Genomic DNA, 26,629 nt, shown 5'->3' on the forward strand with positions numbered 1-26,629 from the left:
GGTCGAGTTCGGGAATGAACCCCGGACTCCGGAGTGCGAGACGAGCATGCTTTCCACTCCGTCATGCGAGCTCGATGGTTTCCAAAGAACAAAGGCGCGTCTTTTGAATACGGTTCCATCTTCCTCCCTTCCTGTTACGCTTAGGTTCAGGTGTCGACCGAGGTATGCGAGGTAGATACATTTTCTTTCCTCAAAAACCAATTTACCGACGCGGAAGGCGTGGAACCTACCCTGCTTTGGCGTTCTGTGGGCTCCCTGGCAGCGTTGGAAGACGCTGTCGCGTTTCACTCTTAGAGGCGTTTCACTTTTAGAGCAGCACCGCGTCACCGAACATTAGGTCAACAAAGTGCCCCCCTGAATTTTTTGTATTAAAACTGTGACCCTACCGTTCGTCGTATGCCGTTGCGGGGCACACCATGCGATTTCTAATTCCATATAAGCCACTTCCAGGTTAGAGGTTAGCTCGATACAAGTACTCGAAGCGAGAACCCGACTGTTTCACTGGGAGTTTTGTGGATTGAGCGTTTGTGAAACCATCGTTCGAAGCCACACCTTCCATTTCTCTGCGCAACGTGCGTTGAGGTCGAACGCTCATGATGACAAACCAAAGGCCCAACCACAAGGCAGTGTTGGCAGTGTCAGACGTGGGGTCAGCGTCTCGTCTGCCAGCGTCTTCGCTCGGAGCGCGTAGCAGAATACGATCAATACATGATGGCATACGATCTGGGGTTTCCAGACAGGCCTGGCGAGAGTTCTTGGACAATGCCCCTCAATTATCTCCTCTCTATAGCTAATTGTCCTATTAAGCGGCGAAGGAACTTACTGCGGGGGCAAGGACGACAATAGCAACGTTACAGAAGGGGACACTGCTACCTTCGCATAAACTGGCCGTGGCTTTAAGGCGAAAGTCTTAATGGCTAATAATGTCGTGACCAAGACGTGTTAGCAAATTTGTCCGTGTTTCAGATTTGTCGTAATGGTCGTGACGTCACTGCGCGCGAATTTTTTTGTTGTCCACCGAAATATGTCAGACAGTTACTGAGGAATTTCCTTTCCTCACATAAAATTTCCGACTGGTGTCCACCGAGATCTGTGAGACAGTTACTGCGTAATTTCCTTTCCTCAAATACAACTTTCATTTTCTTCATTACGCCCCCCCCCCTCTTTCTCTTTCTTCTTTCACTCCAATTAATAATGCAGAGGAATGGGAGACCATACTCAGAATTGCCGACCTTAGCATACAACGATACGCTACCCGCCTGGCAGCAGAAGCTACGAGACTATATCGTTGGTATTCTTCCATGAACATGGGATAACGCTAACGGTAAACGGGGACAAAATACCCTCAGTGGAGATGATTAGAGTACTGCGTCTTAGGATACAGACAAACGGTAAGAACACCGAAACGATACGAAAACTCGAATCGAGTGTAAGCCAGACGTGTAGGCTACTCAAAAGAATAGCAAATAAACACGCGGGAATGAAGCAGACGAACCTCTTAAGACTAATTCAATCATTTGTAATCAGCAGAATCACATACGTGGCACCATACCTACGGCTAGCCAAAGCAGAAAAAAACAAGACTGAAATCCTAATTAGGAAAGGCGTCAAAACCGCTCTGGGCCTCCCCCCGTACACATCCACCCAGAAAATTCTGAACATGGGGATTTCGAACACACTAGACGAGCTCATTGAGGCTACCAGAGTAGCGCAACAACAACGACTCCTACGCAGCCATTCGGGGCTAAAAAAATTACCGACGATTCCGTTACTTCCTAATGCGAAATTTGAGCGCAGCAAATAAGCTGTTTCACCTTTTCGATAGTGAGTCAACCCTAGCTGCGGAGTTGGTTTCAGGGACAACGCCGCCGATGCCGACACAAACAATATGATACCCTCGCTTCCGCAGCGCTAAGAACCAGGTCTAGCCGTGGGAAGGTGGTCACGTATTCGTCGACGTGCCGGGGCCTACGTGAAATAACCGGCGCGTCGGCAACTGAAGAGCACCCTATCCGCCACACAAGAACAGGGGGGGGGGGGACCCTTTCCTCCTCTTTCTGCATGGCGGCGACGGTGTTCTATGCAGTCACGTTATCTTGACTCTCTAGCGGCGTCAGCGGCATCCAGCGGAGGTCCCGTCCCCCGTCCCCTAGGCCTGCGTGCCAGGGACGGGGAGTAGGGGGCCTCCTACATCGGTGGAAATAAAAGTTATCATCATCATCATCATCGGTATCAGTCGGTCGCTGCTAGCGCTGGGGGGATGAAAGGGGGGCGGAGCTGGTTACGAGGCCGACGACGACGCGAAACCCAGGAACGGACGCGAAAGAGCTGCGCTCTAAAATTAGGAGTCACTTTGGCGACTAAAGTGCAAGGCGAAAGCCTTAGTACAGAATTCTGTCACGAATGTGGTTGTGAATGATGAATCAAGTGCTGCCAGCGAATGACGCGTCCATTGGCTGTCTGCGTGTGTTACTGATGTGTGGTTAACATGTTAAGCTTCGCCTGTAAGAGTGGAACGCGACAGCGTCTTGCAACGCTGCCAGGGAGTCCACAGAACGCCATCGCCAATTCGGCTGTACGCCTTGCTGGACGGTAAATTTATTTTTCGAGGAAAGGAAATGTATCTCTCTCGCATATCTGGGTGGACACCTGCACCTCGCCGTAAGGGAAAGGGGGAAGATGGGAGTGAACGAAGACGCCGTATTAGCTAGACGCGCCTTTGTTCATTCCAAACCATTCAGCTGGCATTACGGAGTGGCTAGCGTGCTCGTATCGCACTCCGGAGACCCTGGTTCGATTCCCCAACTCGACCAATTTCGTTCTCGGTTTTATTGATTTATGCGGACTAACTAGAAAGGTTAATTAGGCTATTTCATATTTATATTATTGAATTTCTATCCATCGTGTTCTGTCATTAACCTGTCAATTGTTGGAACTGTCTAGGATGTTCGACACAACGTATATGAAACGAGCAACGTCTTACTGAGTGGGGAAGTGCGTGGTGGTGGAGGGAACGTGGCTTCGTACTTATCTGATCTGATCTTATCTTATCTGATCTGATCTGATCTCGCTTCGGCGAGCGCGGCTTTGGCCGCTTATCTGATGCGCACATTCGGCAACTGCAGTTAGCGTGCTCGTATCGCACTCCGGAGACCACCCCCGGAGCGGAGCGGACCCCTGGACCCCGCCACCCCGCCCCCAGGAGGAGGCGCCGCCACCCCCCTGGAGGATCGCCGCCCCGGCGCCCGGCTGCCGGCCGGCTGCCCGGGAATGCCTGCTGCCGCCCCCCTGCTGTCCCAGGAACCCGGTGGAGGTGCTGCCCGCGGCCCCCCACCCCCCACCACCCACCAGCCTGCTGAACGCGGTCCCCGGCCCGGCACCAGCATGGCTCCATCCGGTCCTCTCGGAGGACCGACCTTTCGCGCTCCTCCCCCAAAGGAGCACTGCTTCACTTTTGAAGCAAAGTTAGACGCCTCGGCCGACGACATCGTCGACGGCATTGAGGCCGTTATCGGCCCCAAGATGCTGGAAACCCTCCAGCACCAAGGGGGTTTTAAGTTTTGTGTCGCCGTGGTCTCGGCTGCGGCGGCTCAAAAGTTACTCGCAGAGGGGGCCTTCTCCGTCAACGGCACCCTAGTTCCGGTCGCCTGCGTGGGACCGGCGGTCGTCAACATCACGGTGTTCCGGCTGCCGCTCTTCGTGGGCGACGCCTCGCTCGCCGCAGCACTCAGCCCGTACGGGAAAGTGCTCGAGGTGGGACACCCCGTTCTCAAGGGCCGGCGGCACGTCGGCAACGGGCAGCGCCTCGTCCGCATGGAGATGCGGAAACCAGTCCCCAACTTTATCAACGTGTTGGGGCACCGCATCCTGTGCGATTACCGGGGCGTGCGCAAGGTGTGTTCGCGCTGCGGGCAGGAGGGCCACGTCGGCGCTACGTGCCGCACGCCGCGGTGCTCGCGCTGCGACGCATTCGGCCACGAAACGGCCGGGTGCCAGGCGGCGTGCAGGCGATGCGGCGGCCCCCACGCGGCAGCGGACTGCCTGCGGCCGCGCTCTTACGCGGACGCCGCCGCCGCCCGGAAGTCGGCGCCCCCCCCGCCCGGAGCCGCCCAAGGGAGGCGCAACCGCGACCCCGCAGCCCCCCGCCGAACCCCGTCCTGCCGACGACACCGCGCAGGTCGACCGGGTCGAGAGCCCCCCTGTCGAGACCACCGAGGAGGTCCAGGCCGAGCACCACCCGGCCGAGACCCGCGAGGGGGAGGAGCCTGCTGAGCCTGGTGACGGCAGCCCGACCACCCCGGCTGCCGACGCGCCAGCGGAGAGCTCACTAGGGCTCTTCGCGTTCGGCTCGCCCTCGTCCCCTTCCGCCTCCGACACGATGGGGGCGTTCTCCCCCGCATCGCTTCCACCCTTCGGTTCGGCGGACGAGGCGAGCCGGGACTCTGAGTCCTCCACCTCCTTCACGGAGGAGGGTGGGCTCTCCGACGGCGGCACCATCCTGCGCCTCACGGGCGACCTGACCCCCGAGCAGCGCGCGGCCCTTACCCCTTCCAGCGACCAGGGCCCGCCCCGCCGTGCGCCACGCCGACCGCTGTCCAGGGAGGAGGACGGGCGACCTGACACCCGCCCGACCGATGCAGCGACACCCGGAACTCCACCTCCGACAGTGTCGGTGAGCCAGCCGCTCGACCTGCGTGCGAACCCCATCGAAGAGATGGACACCGGCAAGCTCGCGGGGAAGCACGCGCGTCAGGAGAATTCAGACGATAGCTTAGACGGCGCTGCCCCGCCCCACGCAAAAAAGTGTGCTCCTAGCTCCGCCCATGGCGGGGCACTTTAAATGTTTCCCGTGTACGTCGGCGCCCTGTCTTGTCATCATGGCGCTAGTGCATCTCCTCTCCCTGAATGTTCAGGGATTTCGATCACCGGACAAGCAGAGAGAGATTATGCACTTCGCCCGCTCACAGGGCGTCGACATCCTGTTCTTACAGGAAACCAACTTCCGCTCCCCACGCGACGTTACTGCTTTTAAGTCTGCTTTTTGTGTTGAAGCTTTTTTCTCATTAACCTGTTCTGTTTCGTGCGGTGTTGGCGTTGTATTTGTCAACAGTTCCCTCCGCTCTGGCGCGCATTGCACCTACGGCGTCGACGGCCGCACCCTCGCTGTCGACTTCTTCCTGGGTGGAATGCGCGTCAGAGCGTTGGTGGTTTACGCGCCAGCCCGCCGCTCCGATTCTTCTAGTTTCTTTGATTTATTAGACTCCTTTTTGTTAGATTGTTATCCCTGTTTTTTGGTTGGCGATTTTAATTGCGTTCTTGACCCTGTTCGTGATGTTCGCAGCCCCGGCCAAGGCAGGCCTTACGCCGGGGCTCGCTCACTCCGCGATCTTTGTGTGCAATTTAGTTTAACCGACGCGTGGGTGAAGCTACACGGTGATGTTTTTGGTGGTACATGGGAGCGGGGCAGGTCAGCCAGCCGTTTAGACAAGTTTCTCTTCCCGCGAGAACTTGAGCGTTTTATTGTATCATGTGATGTGCTCGCGTTTCCCCCGGGCACCCCACGCATTAGCGACCATCGACCACTGTCAGCAGTACTGGCCATCGGCGGGTGCGCCCCACGCGTAGACGCGTGGCGTATGGATCCATGTCTGCTGACAGACTGGTCGAGCGTGGTAGCGATTGAGCAAGCGCTGGGCGGCCCGGGCGGAGGCGACGAGAGTCCCCTCTCCTGGGACGAGCGGAAAGAAGCGTGGCGTTTGGTTTTAGTTCGCGAAGGGAGAGAGCGAAGGAAGCGCATCACGGGCGAGATAAACACCACCCTCGCCCGTATACGCGCCGTCCAGCGAGGCGCGCCGCTCACCTTCGCGATGCGCGACTATCTAAACCTCCTGAAAGCGCGCTACCACACGCTTCTCCGCCAATCATCACGAGCCGCGACCCAGGCTTTAGCTCAGGGCAGGCCCGTGTCGGACCCTACCGTACTCCGTCAAGTACGGGCAGGTAGCCTCGAGGACACGCGTCAGGTCCGCGTCACCGAGGTTGTTTTGCCGGACGGGACCAGGAGCAGCAGCGCGACAGTGATCCGTGACGCCTTTACGCGTCACTTTTCGCTGCTGTTTGCTTCTGGGACCGAACGGCGGGGCAACGGCGCTTTTACGGACGCTCTCCTTAGCTTTTGCGCAACGTTGCCGCAGGTGCCGGACGACTTAGGCGCGCAGCTTAGCGCCCCGGTTAGCCCCGACGAGCTGTTCGCGACCGTTAAGGGCATGAACGCCGCCTCAGCTCCAGGCCCTGACGGCATCCCCACTAGCTTTTATGCTAGGTTTTTCACCGTCCTGGAGCCCCACCTTCTCCGGATGGTGAACGCCTTTGTCAGGGACGGCGAGAGGCCGGAGTCTTTCAGAGATAGCCGTGTCGTGCTCATCCTGAAGCCCGGCGGGTGCCCATCTGACCCGCAAGCGTGGCGCCCGATCACTCTGCTTAACGCAGACTACAAGATCGTGGCGTCGCTGCTGGCTAAAAGGTTGAGTAAGGTTTTATCGGTGCTTGTAAGCCCTGCGCAGACCTGCAGTGTGCCCGGACGCTCGGTTTTCTCGTCTCTCGCACTAACGCGTGACTTGTTCACGTTTACCTCGAGAACGGGAATTCCGGGTTGTTTCGTTTCGCTCGATCAGTCTAAAGCCTTCGATCGGGTCGAGCACCGATACCTTTTTGGCGTTCTCGGGGCTTTCGGCTTCCCGCCCGAGTTCGTAGAGCGGTTGGAGCGGCTGTACTCCGATCTCACAGCCCGCTTGCTCTTTAACGGCGCGTTGAGCGACCCGTTCGGCATCCAGCGCGGCATTAGACAGGGCTGTCCCCTATCGCCGTTGCTGTTTGTGTTGTGTATTGACCCCCTCCTGCGCCGCGTAGCAGAGTCCCCCTCAATACGCGGTTTCCCTTTGCCTGGCCAGGGCCAGGTGAAGGTGTCAGCCTACGCCGACGACGTGTCCCTGTTTTTGCGGGACGAGGACAGCTTCGTAGCGTTTTGTCGGCTATTTTCTTCTTACAGCGAGCTGTCCGGCGCCCTGCTCAACAGGGGCAAGAGCAAGGCTCTCCCCTTCGGAGCCTTCGCGTCCGACCTGCTAGGCGAGGTGGAGTGGGTCCCAGCATGCAAGGTGCTAGGCGTAGTCTTCCTCTCCTCCGGGGAGGTAGCTCGCGAAACGTGGAGCGAGCTACGAGCGACCGCGGAGCGCCGTCTCGCAGTGGCGGCTAACTTCCAGCTTTCGCTGTCGGAGCGCGCGTTCGTCATCCGCTCCTCCGTGTGCGCGTCGCTGTACTACGTAGCTCGCGTCGCTTGCCCGCCACGCACCTTCACGCGCCGCTTAGCCACCCTTTGCGGCAGTTTTTTCTGGGCGGGAAAGACGGAGACCGTCGCTCGCGCGCTCCTCCGTCTTCCGACGCGCATGGGCGGGTTTAGCCTGCCCAACCTGCGCACCATGTGCAGCATCCTCGCTGTTAGAGGCGTCCGCGACCTAGTCAACTCCACCGACTACCCGGGCAGAGGGCTCCTCGCATACCTGCTCGGGACTTCGCGGCGCCACTTTTTTAGCAACTGCACAGGTCCTTCAGCCGAACAGCAGTCGGGGTTCTACCGGTATGTCTGCCGGACGGCCGAGTCCCTCACCGCCACCTTGCCCGAGGTCGACGTCTCTGAGACGCAGGCCTCCCGCGTTTGCGAGCTCCTTGCCATCCAGGAGGCTACACCAGACCAGCTTCAGCGGAGCAGGCAGGTGCGGTGGCGGGACTTGACGTCGCATTCGTTACCACCCGACGTCCGCGACTTCGGCTGGCTGCGAGGCTGGAGTGTCCTACCGACGGGGGTCCGCATCGCCGCGTGGGGCATCGCTCCTTCTTCGCGGTGTCCCCAGTGCGGTGCGACCGAGACCCTCGAGCACGCCATGTTCGAGTGCGTCGTGGCGCGCACTTTTTGGAGACTCATGTCTCGCATGTTTTTTGTTTCTTTAGACGCGCGCACTAGGCCGCGCGACTTTTTTGTGCGCCTCCTTCTTTGTGTGGGCGCCTTTGTTTTGTGGCGCCAGCGTGGCGTCGCTTCGTTGCAGGGTCGGCCTCAGCGCGCGATGTTCCCCCTGCTCCAGCGCGTACGAGCGCGCCTGTTCCAACAGGCGTGCTTGGACAGAATCCAACTACCAGAAGAGGAGTTTTTGCGGCGGTGGAGCACCCGCTTCATCGCCGCCGACAGGGGTCGCGTGACGGTGCGGCTCCTGCCCTATTAAGTGTGTGACGTGCGCGTTGGTGGTATGTACCGTAGTGCGTGCTTCCCCCGCGCGTTCTGGACATTTGAGGACAATCCGGACTCTCGTGGAGTTTGTTGGTGTTTGTGTTGGTTGTCGCCTTTTGTATCTTTTTTTTTCGCGACTCGTGTTATTGAGCGACGAATGTCGCTGTATTGTTCATTTGCCTGTTCGAGGGACTGTGGTCCCTTTTATGTACTTGTGGGTCCAATAAATTTCTCTTTATCTGTTTTTTTCAGCAGCGTCTCCTTCCGCGGACGCTGTTGTCGCTGCGGCGCGCGTCTTTCTTTACTTCTGACCTCTTCATTCTCCTCTATATTAATTAGGCTAATTGATTAATTAAGCAATTAACTAAACTCAGTCCAACTTAGTTGCAGCATCACTATACGATCCCTTTGATTGGTTGCATGGTTACTAGCCAAAGTACAATTGGCCCCATTTGAAATTCGCGCACTGTGACGTCACGAGCATTTCGACCAATTGAAAAGCGTGACATTGGGGGCGGAGCTGGTTACGAGGCCGACGCCGACGCCGACGACGACGCGAAACCCAGGAACGGACGCCAAAGAGCTGCGCTCTATAATACTAGAAAAGCTAGGCTTCGAACCTCGAGCGCGGCTCAAACACACGGAGAATATCCCAACAGACATAAGGAACAAAATCAGAATCCCACCACTCCCAAGGAATATGGATCCGGTACACCATGAGGGTATGCGAAAGGACAGAGCGAAAGCTCTGCAGAAAATATTAGCCAATAGACAGGACGTGGTTTACACGGGCGCGGCGGAATATGAAGGCAGAACGGGTTTCGTAGCCCTAGCGACCAGGGAGGGCGGAGACCGAGTCTCGTGCTGCAGCACCCAACAGAGAGATGCAGAAGCGGCTGAGGAGGTAGCCATTGCGCTGGCTTTAACTCAACGGAATGTCAGGGTGATTATAACAGATTCCAAATCGGCTCTCCGCAACTACAACGTAGGCAGGGTATCTGTCGAAGCAGTCAAAATTCTGACTGCCGGCCCGACACCGGCTGAACTAATTAACCTTGTTGGGACACCGGCCCACGAGGGCCTCCGGGGAAACGAGACAGCGCACGCATTGGCCCGAGGACTCACACACCGGGACCCCAATGCGGTCTCGTCGAGCAGAGAGCCCCTCCAGACGAGCGAGGAGCTGAAGACGTACCAAGATATTCTTAGCCATTACAGATTAAAGACAGACATTACCTGGAGCATGCAAGGGCCTCAGCAAAAAGGAAGAGGTCATATGAAGAAAGTTACAGGCGGGAGTTTTTCCGAACCCACTCGCACTAAGCAGACGGCATCCGGCGATCCAAGACCCCAGGTGTAAACAGTGTAAAGAAATAGCAGACATGATCCACGGTGTGGACATGCCCTAGCCACAACGAACCAGACAGGAATATAGAGTCCTGGGAGGCTTTAATGGCCAGCCAGAAAGAAGAACAAAAAGAAGTCATCCGTGTGGCCCTGGACACCGCTGAATCCCAAGGGATCCCAGCCTGCTGAAAGGGGAGGAAGATGACGGCGGTCAAGACTCGTCTTTTAGAGCGCAGCTCTTTGGCGTCCGTTCCTGGGTTCCGCGTCGTCGTCGTCGGCGTCGGCGTCGGCCTCGTAACCAGCTCCGCCCCCAATGTCACGCTTTTCAATTGGTCGAAATGCTCGTCACGTCACAGTGCGCGAATTTCAAATGGGGCCAATTGTACTTTGGCTAGTAACCATGCAACCAATCAAAGGGATCGTATAGTGATGCTGCAACTAAGTTGGACTGAGTTTAGTTAATTGCTTAATTAATCAATTAGCCTAAATAATATAGAGGAGAATGAAGAGGTCAGAAGAAAAGAAAAGAAAGACGCGCGCCGCAGCGACAACAGCGTCCGCGAAAGGAGACGCTGCTGAAAAAAAACAGATAAGTACGAAGCCGCGTTCCCTCCACCACCACGCACTTCCCCACTCAGTAAGACGTTGCTCGTTTCATATACGTTGTGTCGAACATCCTAGACAGTTCCAACAATTGACAGGTTATTGACAGAACACGATGGATAGAAATACAATAATATAAATATGAAATAGCCTAATTAACCTTTCTAGTTAGACCGCATAAATCAATAAAACCGAGAACGAAATTGGTCGAGTTGGGGAATCGAACCAGGGTCTCCGGAGTGCGATACGAGCACGCTAGCCACTCCGTAATGCCAGCTGAATGGTTTGGAATGAACAAAGGCGCGTCTAGCTAATACGGCGTCTTCGTTCACTCCCATCTTCCCCCTTTCCCTTACGGCGAGGTGCAGGTGTCCACCCAGATATGCGAGAGAGATACATTTCCTTTCCTCAAAAAATAAATTTACCGTCCAGCAAGGCGTACAGCCGAATTGGCGATGGCGTTCTGTGGACTCCCTGGCAGCGTTGCAAGACGCTGTCGCGTTCCACTCTTACAGGCGAAGCTTAACATGTTAACCACACATCAGTAACACACGCAGACAGCCAATGGACGCGTCATTCGCTGGCAGCACTTGATTCATCATTCACAACCACATTCTTAACGTACGCTCCCTGGCCGCACATGCCAAGGACGTACACCACGATCACATTCTGCGCCATTCCTCTGTACTTTGCTTTGCTGAAACCTGGATGGATCCCGAAGAGCCTCTCGAAATCATAGATTTCCTATAGTGCTGTGGTGCTCGCAGAGACCACAACAGAGCGGCGGGAGTCGCTATCTACTTGCGCACAGGTCTCTCTGCAATACCAGTCGAAATGTTTGGCACGTCACATGAAGTTGGCGAACTGTGCGCCGCAAAGTTGCCCAACGGCTTGCTGGTAGTAGCTGCCTACTTCGCCCCTACCGCACTCACGAAAGACGTCGTGCACTTCCTGCAACTCGCATTAACCGTCCATCGATCCACACCGATGTTAGTAGGGGGGGACTTTAATGTTGACATAAAGACAAACAGCAATTTCCTAACACTTATGCGGGAGAACATCCCGTTCCTCTCGCTCGTAACGCGTCCCACGGCTGTGACAACCGCGAGAGGCACTTGTATAGATCTCGTCTTTGAGAATCAAGCATTGGTGTACCAATTCGAACATATATCACCCTATTTCTCCGACCACAAAGCTTCCTTCATGACTGTCAAGAACTGTTAGTGGAGTCTTTGTTAAAGGAATACGTGTGAAAAATAAAAAAAAAATTCTGTGATAGCGCATACACGTGTTGCTCGATTTCTTTGCCTCAATCTATCGAAAAGGTGAAACAGCTTATTTGCTGCGCTCAAATTTCGCATTAGGAAGTAACGTAATCGTCGGTAATTTTTTCGCCCTCTGATTCCTTGATGGGTGCAAATAAAGTCATTTCATCATCATTATCTTCGACGCTGCCCCTCCCCGGACGCATGCGTGCGGACCCGGAGGGGCACGGGTCTTCTTCTGGCGGAAATAAAGTTTCTTCACTGACTCACTCCCTTCCAGTACAGTGCGGTTCAGGTGTCCACCGAGATGACAGAATTACAGCGCCATTTCCTTTCCTCAAAAATTCACGGGGGCACTTTGTTGGCCTAAAGTGCGGTGAGGAGAAAGCCTCAAGCGCGACGTTGCTGCTTGCGTGAGTGATGCGTTATTAAGATGTTACGCTTCGCCTCTAAAAGTGAAATGTGACAGCGTCTTGCAACGCTGCCAGAGAGTCCTTAGAACGCCATCGCCCGTTCAGTTGTACGCCTTGATGATCGGTAAATTGGTTTTGGGGAAAGGAAATTATCTGTCTCGCATACTTCGGGGGACACCTGAACCTCGACGTAACGGGAAGGAAGGAAGATGGGAGAGAACTAGAACACCGGATACACTAGACGCGCCTTTGTTCATTCCAAACCATCGAGCTAGCATGGCGGAGTGGTTAGCATGCTCGTCTCGCACCGCGACGAGCATGCCCGACGAGCTCCTCTCGACTCCCGAAATCGGCCAATTTCCTACACGGTTTTATTTATTCATGTGATCTGACTAGAAGGGTTAATTAGGCTAATTAGGCAATTAAGCAATTAACTCAACTCAGTCTCACTTACGTGCAGCATCATTATACGATCCCTTCAATTCGTTGCATGGTTACTAGCCAAAGTACAATTGGGCCCTTCTGAAATTCGCGCACTTTGACGTCACGACCGTTTCGACCAATTGAAAAGTGTGACAGTTCTCTCGACAACTCCTGCTTACAACGATGAGGCAATAAAGGATTCCGCCTTAAAAAACGTTGCTTTCAAAGGGCAACCAAACACGCGATAGTTTGGGTGCCGGGACATACCGACATTACGGGAAATCAGGAGGCGGATAGGGTAGCTCAAATGTACGCCACAAACCGAGCATCCAACATTCACGACCCCGCTGAGGAACCCGAGCCGGTAGCCCAAAGCTATACAATCATTCTCAACTATTACAGAGGGATCAGACGAAAATACCCGCCCCCACACAAACAACTCAATAGAGAAGACGCCGTAGCATGGCGACAGTTATAAACGGGAACATTCCCGTGCCTAAACATCCTCAGTAAAATCTACCCCACACAGTACAAGAGCGAGTGCCCGTGGTGTGGAGACAAACCAGCATTATACCATATCACATGGGCATGCCAGAAAACAGACAAGCTATCCATAATTGAAAACCCGAGTGCGGAACAGAAGGGAGAGGATGCTACCCAGCGACGTCCTGAAAGTCCAACCAGGACTAGTAAGGCATCCAAGCAGGGCAGCTACCCTCAGCGTAGCCCTGGACTGGGGGAACCGACCCTGATGATAAGATGGAAGACTCCATCTGAAGCCGCAAAAAAGATATTGTAAAATAGAGCAAATAAACGCTTTCCACCACCACCAACGAATCGCGCCGAACGGGTGGCGGCGTTCCGTGGACTCCATGGCAGCGCAACAACACGTAGTCGCGTTCCACTCCTAAAGGCAAAGATTAATTAATGCACCAACAGAGTAAAGTGAGCAATCGAGTTGCAGAATGCAGCACACAGGCTTTTTTCGGCTTCCACCACTTTATCTGCTAAAGTTCCTCGTAATTTTTTTTTTATGTCGACAGCGCTGTTCTCTTTCATAAGGCGGAATAATGCCCCCTAGTATTGCCAGGTGGCGCATAGCTGACGACCAAGTAGGGCTTGCGCCGTCAGGGGATCGGTCATCATTCAGCTTGAGGACATCATCATCATAAGACCGTCGCTCGGTGCGGAAACCGAGAAGTGCCACGACACTCCTGCAGCGGTGGTGCCACTGCTTGGACTCGACAAGGACCAGAGCGCCCTGCGATAGATAGAAAGGACCAGACCTAGAGGCACAAAGAAAGGGTAAAGTCCTCAGCAGAACAGGTAATTGACCCAATATAGGCAACGGGCGAACGTAACTCCGGCGCCGACGGAGGCGCCTCTCGCGGCGAGCAGCGCAGCGGAGACAGGATACGCTCGCCGTCGCACGCATTGGCAGTCAGCTCCGTATGTCATCTGATCGCCGCGGCTGGGCTGCGTACTCTTTTTGCGAAGAATGCCGGGGTCAAATACGAATGATTCTCCTGCTGTTGTCAATCTGAAATAACAATGAGAGATGCGAGCCAGAAAAATACAAGCGATGAACAGACGTAGCTTACCTCGAGATCTCCACGCTCTTCGGCGGCGCGTTGATTATACCTGTTCTACACGGGTACTTTCGAATGACATCTGAATCGAATGGCAGTCGAGACTTGGAATGGAATTCGAACTCGACGGACTCCCGCGGTGCTACACGGCACTTTCCAAACGCATTCGAAATTCTCAGCTCGTTTTCAGTGTACAACGACGACTACGGTCACGCTAGTCCGACAACGGCACTATCACGGTGAACAGCAGCATGTGATTATAGCCAACTATCTAGATTATTATAATATTATTGTAGTGGCACAAGTTTTTTGGCTAAACGACACCGACTAGTCCGATCAGCGGACGGTCAGCTTTCATGCCCTCGGGAGTTCGGCGGCTGAGCGAAAACGCGCTGAGGTGACGGTGCGAATACATGCGCGCTTATACATTATGCGGATTGGAAATACGCGAAACGAGCGCCTATATTTCACATGTGCACACATGGACACTCACTAGCGACAACCACTTGCCAAATTAATTTCAGTCTCCGTTCCCTTCAGCGACGACTGGCGAGCCCGCAGGGTTGGATCGGTGATTGTGAAGAACGAATTCACAAGTTTTAGCGAATGCAAATGGTCAACGAGTGTAGTTTTGACAAGAGTGACATGAAAGCAACTATTGCTTACATCGCAGGACGAGCATACGATGAACGGGAAGCGGCGGTGTGACTCGGGCTGCCGAGCAGTGCTTTACGGCCAGCAGCAGTCGTCGCCGTCGCTAGCTTGTGGGTATCAAGTTAAGCCATTTCAGTTAACGCGAACGGTCACCAAACATGCTTCTGGATAAAGTAGTTTAAAATAAAGTACGGGGCATGTCGGAGGAAGCCGGGAAAATTAGCGAGAAGCGCCGGTCCTACGCGATGTCAACAACCCGGCTGTCAAGTGTTTCTCAGGCGAGCGATCGTGTCGGCGCTTCCCACAGATTGTCGCACTGCGTAAACAGGCACGGGTACAACCGGTACAGAAGAGAGGAGATTATTTAATAGAACTAAAGCGCATATTTCGTTTTATATGTCTTGCAAACCAGTACAAGCTGTTCATACGCAGCGATGTAAACAGCAGCATGAGTACAGTCGTCCTCATCAGCGCACTCCTGGGGAAATTTCATGCACACGCGGTAAATGTTCGTTGGTGTACTATTATCTGCAAGCACTCACTTAGACGGAACATGAACTATTTGCTAAACAAACAGCAGAAAAAAGCGAGTAGCGGGTATCGAAATGAACAGCCACAAAGCCGGAAGCAGTCGCGCGGCTGTGGGCGGGGCGAAGCGACGGCGGCAGCGACGGCTTCGGTCGCTTCGGGCTGTGCTCGCGTTTCGAAGGCAAAAATCTGGAATGTCTCCGCGGAGCTCCGTCGACTCGAATGTCATCTGAACCGAATGCCGTTGAAAAACTTCGTGTAGCAGCGTTAGCTCGGCAGTCGAGTCGAATGACATTCGGTTGGAAGGCATTCGAAACGCCCGTGTAGCAGGGGTCTGCGCCATGCATTTCCCCCTTATTTCGGAGCCGCTTGAAAGCACGAGCTCTTTCACGTTGTGCACGTGACCGGCTTCAAGCAAAAGCTTGCCCTTTTTCAAGTTCGCTCCTCGGAAGAAGGAATTCAAATCGTCCAAATCGCGAAAGGCCGCCGATATAACCATCGGCACGCTTTCCACCGCCATTCTACCAGCCTCGCGCAAGGCTGCCATGCCGTCTGCTACGGCTGAGCAATCCTGCGATATGTTCCCCGCCTGCCCGCTAGATGGCGCTGGTTGTTCAGCGATCGTGGCGGCTCCTGACGACTGCCCGTTGCCTATATGCCGAAGGTCGGTCGTACAAAGGGCCAGAGTGAAGAAATTCATTTGCAATATCGGGCCGATTACCTGTGATTATCATTACAAGTTTGTGTGATTGTTGAAGAAATCCATGGAAGGCTGGTCTTGGGGAAGTATCTTTGTCAGCTTTTGTGAGGATTACGGGGGCGTTTTTTTTGCACGGGTATGCTCAGGTGGATGCTAGAAACACTCACTACCTTAAATACCCTCGCAGCGATGTGGATATTTGCACAATCCCGAGCACCACGTCGTGTGCCTACGTCAGCGTGGAAAGTAAAAAAAATTCAGAGGGGCACTTTGTTGACCTAAAGGGTGGTGAAGCGAAAGCCGTAAGCGCGATGTTACTGTTTGTGTCACTGATGTGTTGTTAAGATATTAAGCTTCGCCTCTAGAGTGAAACGCGACGGCGTCTTGCAATGCTGCCAGGGAGTCCATAGAACGCCATCGCCCGTTTGGTTCTATGCCTTGCTCGTCGGTAAATTGGTTTTTGAGGAAAGGAAATGTATCCGTCTCGCATACCTCGGGGGACACCTGAACGTCGCCGTAACGGGAAAGGAGGAACATGCGAGTGAACAAAGACACCGTATTCACTAGACGCGTCTTTGTTCACTGTGGACCATCGAGCGGGCATTGCGGAGTGCTTAGCATTCTCGTCTCCCACTCCGGAGACCGGGTTTCGATTCCCGCACTCGACCAATTTCCTACTCGGTTTTATTTATTATGCGAAGCATATTGCTAGAGCTCCCACTCACGCCGTCGGCGTGGGACCCCTAGACGTCACACCACGTGACACCGTGACGTCACACCCCGTGACACCATGACGTCGCACCACGGGACATCGGATGAGAGAGGCGGCCTCCACCTCGCGCCGTCGCCGTGGGACCCCTAGCCGTCACGCCACGTCGCACCGTGACGTCGTCGTGACGATGGCATCGCACAGACGCCGGAATGTCCTTGAGCGGCATTCCCGCGCATTTCGAACACGCGTTCACACTCGGTGTAGGGAAACGCTCGCTCCACCGGGCAGGCAGACGCGGCTTCCGTGGCAATCCAGGCGCTCACCCAACGCGCGTCTCGGGGTTGGTCGGCGTTCCGCTGTAGCCATGCCGTTGTCTTCCCCCACGACGAAGGCTTCTAGTGGTTGCATTAAAATGACCAAGTATGCAACCAAGGAAAGCCATGTATTACCAAGCCTAGCCACCAATATGCTTCGCATCTGACTAGGCTTAACCTTAGCTAAGCCTCAGCCATAATTTTTTATCTGGTCTGACTAGAAAGTTTTAATTAGGTTAATTGGGTAATTATGAATTAACTAAACTCATTCCCACTTATTTGGAGAATCACTTTACGATCCCTCTAATTGGTTGCATGCTTACTAGTCAAAGTACGATTGGCCTGTCGACAACTCCTGCTTACAACGATGAAGCAATTAGGACTTCCGCCTTAAAGGGACACTGAGGAGAAATTGAAGTTGGCTTGTATCGACAGAATAACAGCTCCTGATTACAAAAACGCCACTCATACTGACAACAAAGCTCTTGTAACGTAGAAAAGAGCAAGAACCAAAATACAGGTATCGCCGCCACAGGCCAAACTCGCAAGTACAAGCGTCATGACGTCATATAAGAAAACAGTGTTGCTGGAACCAATGGTTCTAGCAACGCTAGGACACGAGAAGCACAAATCACTGAGGCGCAGCCAATGCATGCGCAAATCTCCTTGACGTCGCCAGATGGCGCCACGTGCCGGGCAGCTGCGCGCTCGCCTGAAGCATCGGGACCAATCAGCGCCTGCTCGCCGGCGTTAGGCGGGCTCCCGGTATTCCGCTAGCGGTATCAAGGTACACGGTATGCTAAAGGTGTCTATTTGCGAGAACTTCGTTGACGACTTCGAGAACGAGATCCATCGTAACGCTCGCAAAACGCCGGTGCAAACGTAAGCGAAGCGACTGTAGCGACGGCCGCAATAGCCGATAGATGCCTTCAACGTGCGGCCGGCGGTAGCTTTCTTTTCGGCTGTTGCTAGGCCGCACTGCTGGCACCAGAAATCACGGAGTCTGCATCACGTCATGTTTCACGTCACTTAGTCCTCTGTCGTCATAGCCGAATCCCAAGTTTGAATCACAGCGGCGGGAAAAACCTTTTCAACTTCGAATCCAAATTTCTTAGAAATAAATGCATTTTTCGCTGCCGGTCAAGTGGCAACAAAGCCATGACATGCCGAACTATCGTATTTTGCTATAAAAAATATATTAATAGTGCTCTCCTCAGTGTCCCTTTAATATGTATGACAATTGAAGGGAAGAGCTTTCTTCTACGAGGCCAGGACTGGAATTTTTCGGACCAAAACATATTCAGTCAGCTGCCACGAGAAGTACACGTTATGCGGAGCGTGTGGAGATGAGGAGTAAACGTCTGAGCAGTGACTCTTCTCTGCAAAGGGCTTCAACCTACAGTTAAAAGCAGCGGGGCTGGTTTATTGACAGCACTGGGGTTTAAAGACTTGGAGGGCATGACATGACAAAACGGCATGACATACCGCACGCACAGGATCTGACAGTCGTTTCTTAATGTAGTGCTCTGCTGTCTTCTTCAAGGTATTCTATTCGATGGCGTGGTGTGCGAAAGGCTTGCGCAGCTTCCCTCCACTTCGGCAGCTGAAATTCGCCTTGGGCGACGAGCCGGAGTCAGCGAGTGCTCCCTCGCACGCGCAGGGCCTAATCAAGAGGGCGCTGCAAGGTGAGAAAGCGTTCGGCCGTGTTTATCCAGCATGGAGTGGAGTTCACCGCCCGTGAGCCCACATCAAGGGCACCGTTTTCAATATTTATATCTGGTCGCATAGCGCATAGAGTGCAGCGAGTAGCAAACTCTACCACCTAGTTTACTTAGGTCCAACGCACTATAATCCTATCTGAAAACAACTTATCTCATAGAGTTGGAGGCCGGTTTCTAGGGAAGGGAAGAATTCCATGGAGCTTGGCAAAGGCACGTGGGGATCGTAGATAACGATATTTGCTTGCATGGACGGCTATAACTGCCGTATAACGGCTATAACTGCCTTGGTTGTGTTGAATGCATGCCATGTCTTAGCGACCGGGCGTAAAGCGCGGCTGCTACAGCGCTTGTGATTTCGGTGCGAGAGCAGCTTATGGCGGCGAGAGCGAGTGGACAAACGAGTGTTGCGGGTTTATTCCGCTTGGTTCCTAACACGTTTATTTGCACGCAGATCTGAACGCCCTTACCACCCAGAAGTTGACGGAGCTGGTTGAGGCACTATGTCAAAGAGCCACACAGGGCACTCAGAATGACAAGCCAGCTTTTCAACTCTGCACCTTCCTAATCGCGGTAAGCGGGATTTTCCCTCCTGTTCATTGTTCGTGCCGTGTGACCGATGCAGTCCGCATTCTGGTCGATTTTCTTGCGCTATCCTTACAGCAGCACATAGCAAGGTATAATGATGCTGAGAATGCGTAAGATTACGAGGTACCTGTATGATTGTCTTTACCTATGACGGTTGTACTTGGTGTCCTTGCCGTCCGTAGCAGAATTCATATTTTGACTTCTGCTTTGCTCTCGTTACTTCTGTGTTGCTTATTATATAGAGTGGGCTTAATCTATAAGCAACTGCACCAAACAAAAGCACACTTTATCGACCACCAGTAAAGATGATCAGGAAACCTCTCGGGCTCCGTAGTTGTGCCCTTTCGTCTGCTCGCTGCTGTCCGTAATAAACCTAAGACTCCTGAGCGAGATTTTTCATCAATTCTATTCATGGCATCAGTTCATTTCAATATGCGCAGCTTGAAACTGGGTTTCGGGGTCCATGCCTTTATCTTTGTTAGTTATGTGCAATTTTAAGCACATTAATTTACTACAACGAAAGCAGGACGGTGTTGGCAGTGTAATACATATGTGTTCTGCTCGTACTCAAGCAATGAAGCTAATTTCCTTTTTGCGCACCATTCTGGCACCCTCAGAAGGAAAGCGGCGAGAAGTTTCCCGACATGCTTCTGGGCACCTGCGCCGATTGGTTCGACAAGCGGCACCAGCTGCTTCGGCCGCTGAACGGGTCCGAGCGGGTGCCGCGCAGCTCGACGGCTTTCGTGTCCTCCTTTTTCGAAGCTCGTGCTGGGCATGCAGCGTCGCAGCGGAGAAGGAGACATGGCGAGCAGCACGCTGTTCCTGGCCCAGCTGCTGTGCGACTGCTGCCAGGACATTCTGCAGTCCCCTTCGCTGGACAACGCACAAGAGGTAAAGCTCTAATTGTGTAGTAAGGCGAAAGACTTTAATGCCTCATGCTGTCCTTAGCAATCCGTGTCAGCAGCCGTGTGTTCGTCCGTGTCGGCAGATGTGTCCGCGTTTGGACAGGTGTCCACCGAGATATGCGGGACAGTTACTGCTACTTCCCTTTCCTCAAATGCAATTTTCATGGATGGATGGAAAAACTTTATTTTCGTCAGAGAGCATGTGTGGACGATTCCGTGTTAGATGGCCATCAACCCGTGGCTGACGGCGACCTGGGTGGCCCACTCCACGGCCCTGGTCTGGACGACCGGGTCTGAGCTGGCCAGCACGGCCTCCCACTGCTCGAGGGAAGGATCACGCATAATGTCCGCCGGTGGCGGTGCTATGCTACAGCTCCATAATACGTGGTCATAGGTTGCCAATTCGTGACACCATTTGCACTCCGGCTGAATGTCCGGGTAGATTTTGCTCAACACGTATGGGTTGAAGAAACATCTGGTCTGCAATCGGCGCCAGACGCATTCCTGCGCCTTCACCAATTGCTTGTCCGGGGGTGGGTAAATCCTCCGGTTAAGTCTGAAATGAGTAGTAATGTCATGAAAGGATACCAGCCCATCTCTCGTGGACCTTCCCGGGACGTCCGGCTCACCTACTCGGCTGACGAAACCTCGAGCATTCATGTGAGCCGTCTCGTTCCCAGGTTTCCCAGAGTGTGCAGGTACCCAGACAATTTCCGCCTCTGTAATCCCTCGCTCCGTGGTCCGATTCAACAACCGCGCCGCTGTGACAGATATTCTGCCCCTCGCCAAATTTCGGATGGCTGTTTTTGAATCGCTGAATATCAGGTCAGCATTACTACTAGTCATAGCTAGTGCTATTGCCGCTTCCTCTGCAGTTTCTGGGGAGCGGGTTTTGACTGATCCAGAGGCGATCAAGTGGCCCCGCCCGTCCACCACCGCAATTGCAAATGCATCCTTGTTCTTATACTCGGCGACATCTACATAGACTGCCCCGTTGTACTTCCCGTACTTAGCATGTAAAGCTTTGGCTCTTGCCTTCCTGCGGTCCTCGTGATGTATTGGATGCATGTTCTTGGGCAAAGGTTTTATGTACAAGCCCTTGTGCATTTCCCGCCTCACCTGAATTTTCGTGTCACCGGCTGGAACGTCAACTCCAATGCCGATCCTTTCCAATATGTCCCTCCCTGCTTTTGTTTTTGAAAGCCTACCGAGCTGCATAACCAAGTGCGCCTCCCGTAGTTCTTCTAGGGTGTTGTGCACCCCTAATCCCAGCAGCCTTTCGGTAGACGCATTCTGAGGCAACCCAAGGGCCGCTTTATACGCCTGCCTAATCATAGCCTCCACCTTTCCTTTTTCCGCCGCGTCCAGCTTCAAATAAGGCGTCGCATACACTATTCTACTGAGCACAAATGCCTGCACTAGCTTACACAAGTCTTTTTCCTTAACACCTCTCTTACGATTGGCGATTCTCCTGATTAGCCGCACGGTAGCATTGACCGTATTGTTAAGCCTTTGCAATGACTCGCTATTCTTCCTGTTAGTCTGCAGATACATACCCAGGATCCTGATCGTTTGGACCTCAGCGACCGGTACTCCCCCCACTCTCACCTCTAAAGGTGGTGGCGGCACATAGTGCCTCGCATGTATCCCTCTTGGTTTATCCCTCAGCACAAAAAGCTCGGACTTGGGCTGAGAACACGAGAGTCCTGCTTCCCCTGCTAGCTCCTCCACAATATCCACCGCCTGTTGTAGAGTTTCTTCCAACTGTGCGTCACTGCCTCTTGTTACCCATAGAGTAATGTCATCCGCATAAAATGTATGTTTAAGTCCCGATATCCCTTGCAGCCTGGGTGGTATCTTGATCAGGGCGAGATTAAATAGGAAGGGCGATAATACCGACCCTTGCGGTGTCCCCCTGCCCCCCAATGGGAAGGGATCCGATTTCATTTCTCCGACTACAATCTCCGCAGTCCTACCCTCCAGAAACGATCTGATGTACCGGAAGGTTCTACCCCCCGGTCCTATGTCCGATAGGTTCCTCAATATTGCCTCATGGGTAACATTGTCAAAGGCCTTAGTGAGGTCGAGCCCCAAGATAGCCTTGGTGCCCGTGCCGTACCCAGGATTAACCACGTCTGTTTTGAGCTGTAACTTGACATCCTGCGTCGATAAATTAGCCCTGAAGCCAATCATTGTTTCAGGTATCAACTCATTGTCCTCTACATAACCCTGAAGCCTGTTCAGGACTACATGCTCCATCAATTTGGCCAAGCACGACGTTAGCGAGATGGGACGCAGATTCTCAATGCAGAGCTTCTTCCCTGCTTTAGGAATAAATGTAATCCTAGCATGCTTCCACTCTGGCGGAATCTCCCCAGCCGCCCAAAATTTATTCATTAAATTCGTGAGTGCCCCCACTGACTTGAAATCCAGGTTCCTCAGCATTTTATTAGTAACCCCGTCCGGACCCGCTGCTGACGTGGTACGAAGCTGGCCCATTGCAAACTCTACCTCCGCCACCGTAAAGTCTGCATCCAATTCAAGGTTTTCCTCCCCCGAATAATCCGGCAAGCAACCGCCCGCCTCTCTGTTTATGTAACGACTTCGGAGTTCATGTATAAATTCCCCAATCGTGCCTTGATACCGATGCACTAACCTAGCCATTTGCCCCTTCTGCGCAGATTTGGTTGCCGCCGGGTCTAAAAGGTGCCTCAACAACTGCCATGTGTTTTTGCATCCGAATTGCCCATTCATCCGGTCACCCTTCCTATACGGTACAGTGCGGTTCGGGTGTCCACCGAGATGACAGAAAATTTCCTTTCCTCAAGAAGAGTTGCGTTCAAAGGGCAAGGCATAGCGCGAATGGGTAGTGGCGTTCCTCCCTTCCTTTACTGTGCGGTTCGGGTGTCCATCGAGATGACAGAGAATTACGGCGCCATTTACTTTCCTCAAAAAGCGTTGCGTTCAAAGGCCAAGGCATCGCGCCGAAGGGGTTGTGGCGTTCCTGCCTTCCTTTTTTGTGCGGTTCGGGTGTCCACCGAGATGACAGAATTACTGCGTAATTTTCTTTCCTCAAGAAAGCGTCGCGTTCGAAAGGCAAGGCATCGCGCCGAATGGGTGGTGGCGATCCGTGGACTGCCTGGCAGCGCTAGAAAACGCTGTCGCGTTCCACTCCTAAAGGCGAAGGTTAAGCGTCATTAATTAGCAGTTAATTAGTATTTAGTCATTAATCAGTAATTAGTCACTAATTAGTAATTTGTCATTACTTCGCCATCAGCCCCACCGCGGTGGCTCAGTGGTTACGGCGCTCGGCTGCTGACCCGAAAGAAGCGAGTTCGATCCCGGCCGCGGCTGCTGAATTTCGATGAAGGCGAAATTCTAGAAGCCCGTGTGCTGTGCGATGTCAGTGCACGTTAAAGAACCCCAGAAGGAGGAAATTTCCGGAGCCCTTCACTACGGCGTCCCTCATAGCCTGAGTTGCTTTGTGACGTAAAACCCCAATAAACCAACCAATTATCTGTGACGTCATCCAGTGGTGACGTCAGAAGTGTCACATAAGCAAAGTGTTGCTGAAAACGCTTTCGCCTCTACTGTCTTTAGACAGTCAAAGTTCCCCTGAATTTTTTTCTTCGGCTTCTCACAGCCATTATTAACAACCTGTGTCCTCAAGCAGGATACGTGAAACCAAGCAGTTCGAAATTATCACTGCGCTGCGTCGGAATCAAACGACTCTTAACGATGTATAATAATGTGACGTACATGAATTGTGAGGAGCCCATTGCTCGCGAGGAAATTGCAAGGATCGCATAAAATAATTTGGTCCACTCACGGAAATAGGTGCACGGAAACTAACATGACGGTCAGCAGTGATTTTTGGCGCCACTGCGAGCCCTCAGAACGCAGTCCGGTCCGTACTCCTCAGAGAGTTCTTCCAAACAAAGCGCACGAATGGCATACAGAGCAGAAGTAACCGAGAAAAGCAAGCAACGCGACTGCGTCCTATGTACCGCACGTGAGGCTACGTTGAGGAAGTAATGCCCTAAATAGCACACCAGCGAATACCTTAATACGTTAGGGCTCGTATCACATTCAAGTGCCTACTCTTAAAGAAGCCGGCAACAGAAATGAACCTTTCGCTCTTGGATCCTTACTGTAAACCTCGGATGCTCTGCAGAAGTAGGCAACCTTAATCATTATTGTGAAAGCTAATCAAGCCGAATGTATATATTTGATTCAAGATGGTGCCCTCAGCGCCATAATGAATGGTGCATTGGTTAACGCAACGCGGCTCGCTCACATCTTCTGATGGGAAAATCGTGCTCTCAGTAAGCTCATATTAACCTACTCGGGAAAATGTATAATCTAGTAAAGTATCAACGACAAGATAAACAGTACGTTTATAGGTCATTACTATTGTTCATCTATAAGGAACTCAGCGACGAGGTTCTCCTGTGGGTATAAATTCAAAACTTTGCTGGCCGCTTTCTGCAAAACACCACAAGCCCCTCTTATATTTTGTGCTATATTGTGCTGTAATTGCTGGCTTTTGTTGCTAACCTTAGTGATTCCGCTCTACTAAGCTGGTCTTAGCAGTGAGGGCACTAAGAGTCATGCGATATCGTCCTCAATGTTGCCCTCCCGTGCTTACCACTAACCAGTGCTGTTTTTTTTCTCACAGATTGCGTGTTCGTGGTCGGTTGTGAGGAGCACCGGCAAGATCATCGAGCATAACGCTCCCTACCTGATGCAGACCTTGGTGCAGCGGATGCGGGAGGCGTTCCTTCAGCCCGGCCTGTCGGCCATCGCGCGCAAGCATTTGCTGGAACTGATCGAGCTGCGCGCTTCCGGATGGTAGTCCTCGGAAAGAAGGAGTACTATGAGAACACGTCAATTTAAGATGAAGCTTATATGAAAAAATTGTTGATTTGCTTGCAAGCCTGTTCAATTCGGCAGCAATCAGCAGTCAAGGGTCACGTGTTATTTCTAGCTGCGCTTCTATCTTAAAGTACAAATAACATGACAGCTCTGGAAATCTTTTTCTTCTGTTGTGTTAGCAGTGTCTTGAGCCAATTGTGATTTCGTCGTCAATAAAAGAATTAACGTTTCGATAGAATATAAGATGCTGTGTTGTATTCATTTTTGTTGAAGCATCTGCGGCGCATTTCACTTCGTGTTGAATAGAGCTATGCAAAGCCAAGCAAACGCTAGTGGTCTTCTTTTCGTGCGAGATCTACCGCTGGTTCATGCAGTGGCACATTTGCTGTGATCACTGCGGTTTAAAACATCGATACCAGCGCCATCATGAAGTGAAGGTGATTGTATCCGGCGCTGAAAATAAATTGGTATGGGCGATTAATAGAAACATCCCGATAGAGCGAAAATGAAGAAAAGCTGTGTTCCGGACTTTTCTGTTCTCGGGCATGACATCCTGAATTGTTTAGATTCCAACTCTACCTTCACCTGCCTCCTTTGAGCGTTTTTTAAGTACAGTTGGTTTTTTGGGACTTGACCACTGATTTTCATCAGTTCTGGATCTAGGTATTGCATTGTATCGAAAGCGTATGAATCAATAAAAATATTTCAGTAAAAAAAACCTACGTGACAAAAGAGTCAAGAAACAAACGTTCGGTGGTGGTGACAGATTTTAACTAAGTAAACTTAAGTCTAAGGACATGACACACTATAAAATTGAATTTTCCTCACATACTGACGACCCGCTTTCCCTGGAGACCAAGTTAGCGGGCCGAGCCGTGTTTGCACACAGCTGCACTTATACGCGGCTCCGCAGAGGAATTATGGGTCACGTTATCAAATTGCAGGGAAGAAAAACAGAAATGGCTACAGTGAAAAATGCAGCCGGGGCATTCAACGACCTGCTCAGGTTTACGACTAGACGGACGGCGAAGGGAGCGAAGAATAAAATTTTTTCCAAGGGAAACCTTTCCATGAGAAACTGTTGGGCTGCGACCAAATAGGATGCATTATTGAGATCTCGAGCAATTTTCGCCTGGCTGCTTGACTAACCTATACACACGTCTCTCGAAGACATCGTCGGGTCGCCGCCTCCTTGCGGGACTACACATCCAACACACCACTCTCATGGAAGAGCGCGTACGTATTCCATCCCAGTGGAGATGCGCCCTCCACGTGGGCCCTGTTCCCGCGAACATGGACCGTGATACCCATATTGGCCGGCGCCTGGCGCGGACGGAAGCCCTGGCCCGCCATTATGGATCGAAACCCGGCGTATTCTACGTGAATGCCTCAGGCCCCCACCATGGTGGATGGTACACAGCCGCAGTCGTCCACCAATCCAAAACAGTGAACAGCCTTACTTTCCGAGCCCGTGACATAACACACGCGGAGGAGGTCGCCATTGCGTTGCTGCATCTGATTCCAATTCAAAAACAATTATTTCCGACTCGCGAGGGGCATGTCGGAACGTTGAGCAGGGCTGGACACCGTATCTAGCCTACCGCATTCTTCAAAACAGCGTCTACACCGGTGACCCCGCGCACCGGCGTATCGTTTGGGCTCCCGCTCACATAGGCCTTGAGGGAAATGAGGCAGCTGACGCCGCCGCCCGCGCGCT

The 26,629-nt window shown here is 52.8% G+C and overlaps 1 pseudogene across 1 annotated transcript; it reads left to right on the forward strand.

Annotated features, from left to right (window-relative positions):
• The first annotated feature begins 18,653 nt into the window (after positions 1-18,653).
• Positions 18,654-24,892, forward strand: LOC149370380 (MIF4G domain-containing protein A-like; annotated as a pseudogene). The gene is made up of 3 exons (XR_016289783.1): positions 18,654-19,117; positions 19,750-20,023; positions 24,716-24,892. The product of XR_016289783.1 is annotated as an MIF4G domain-containing protein A-like (transcript).
• Positions 24,893-26,629: the final 1,737 nt, after the last annotated feature.

This window comes from Amblyomma mixtum, chromosome 1 (assembly GCF_055824585.1).
Source record: "Amblyomma mixtum isolate Tamu chromosome 1, ASM5582458v1, whole genome shotgun sequence".
In the NCBI taxonomy this organism is placed as follows: Eukaryota; Metazoa; Arthropoda; class Arachnida; order Ixodida; family Ixodidae; genus Amblyomma; species Amblyomma mixtum.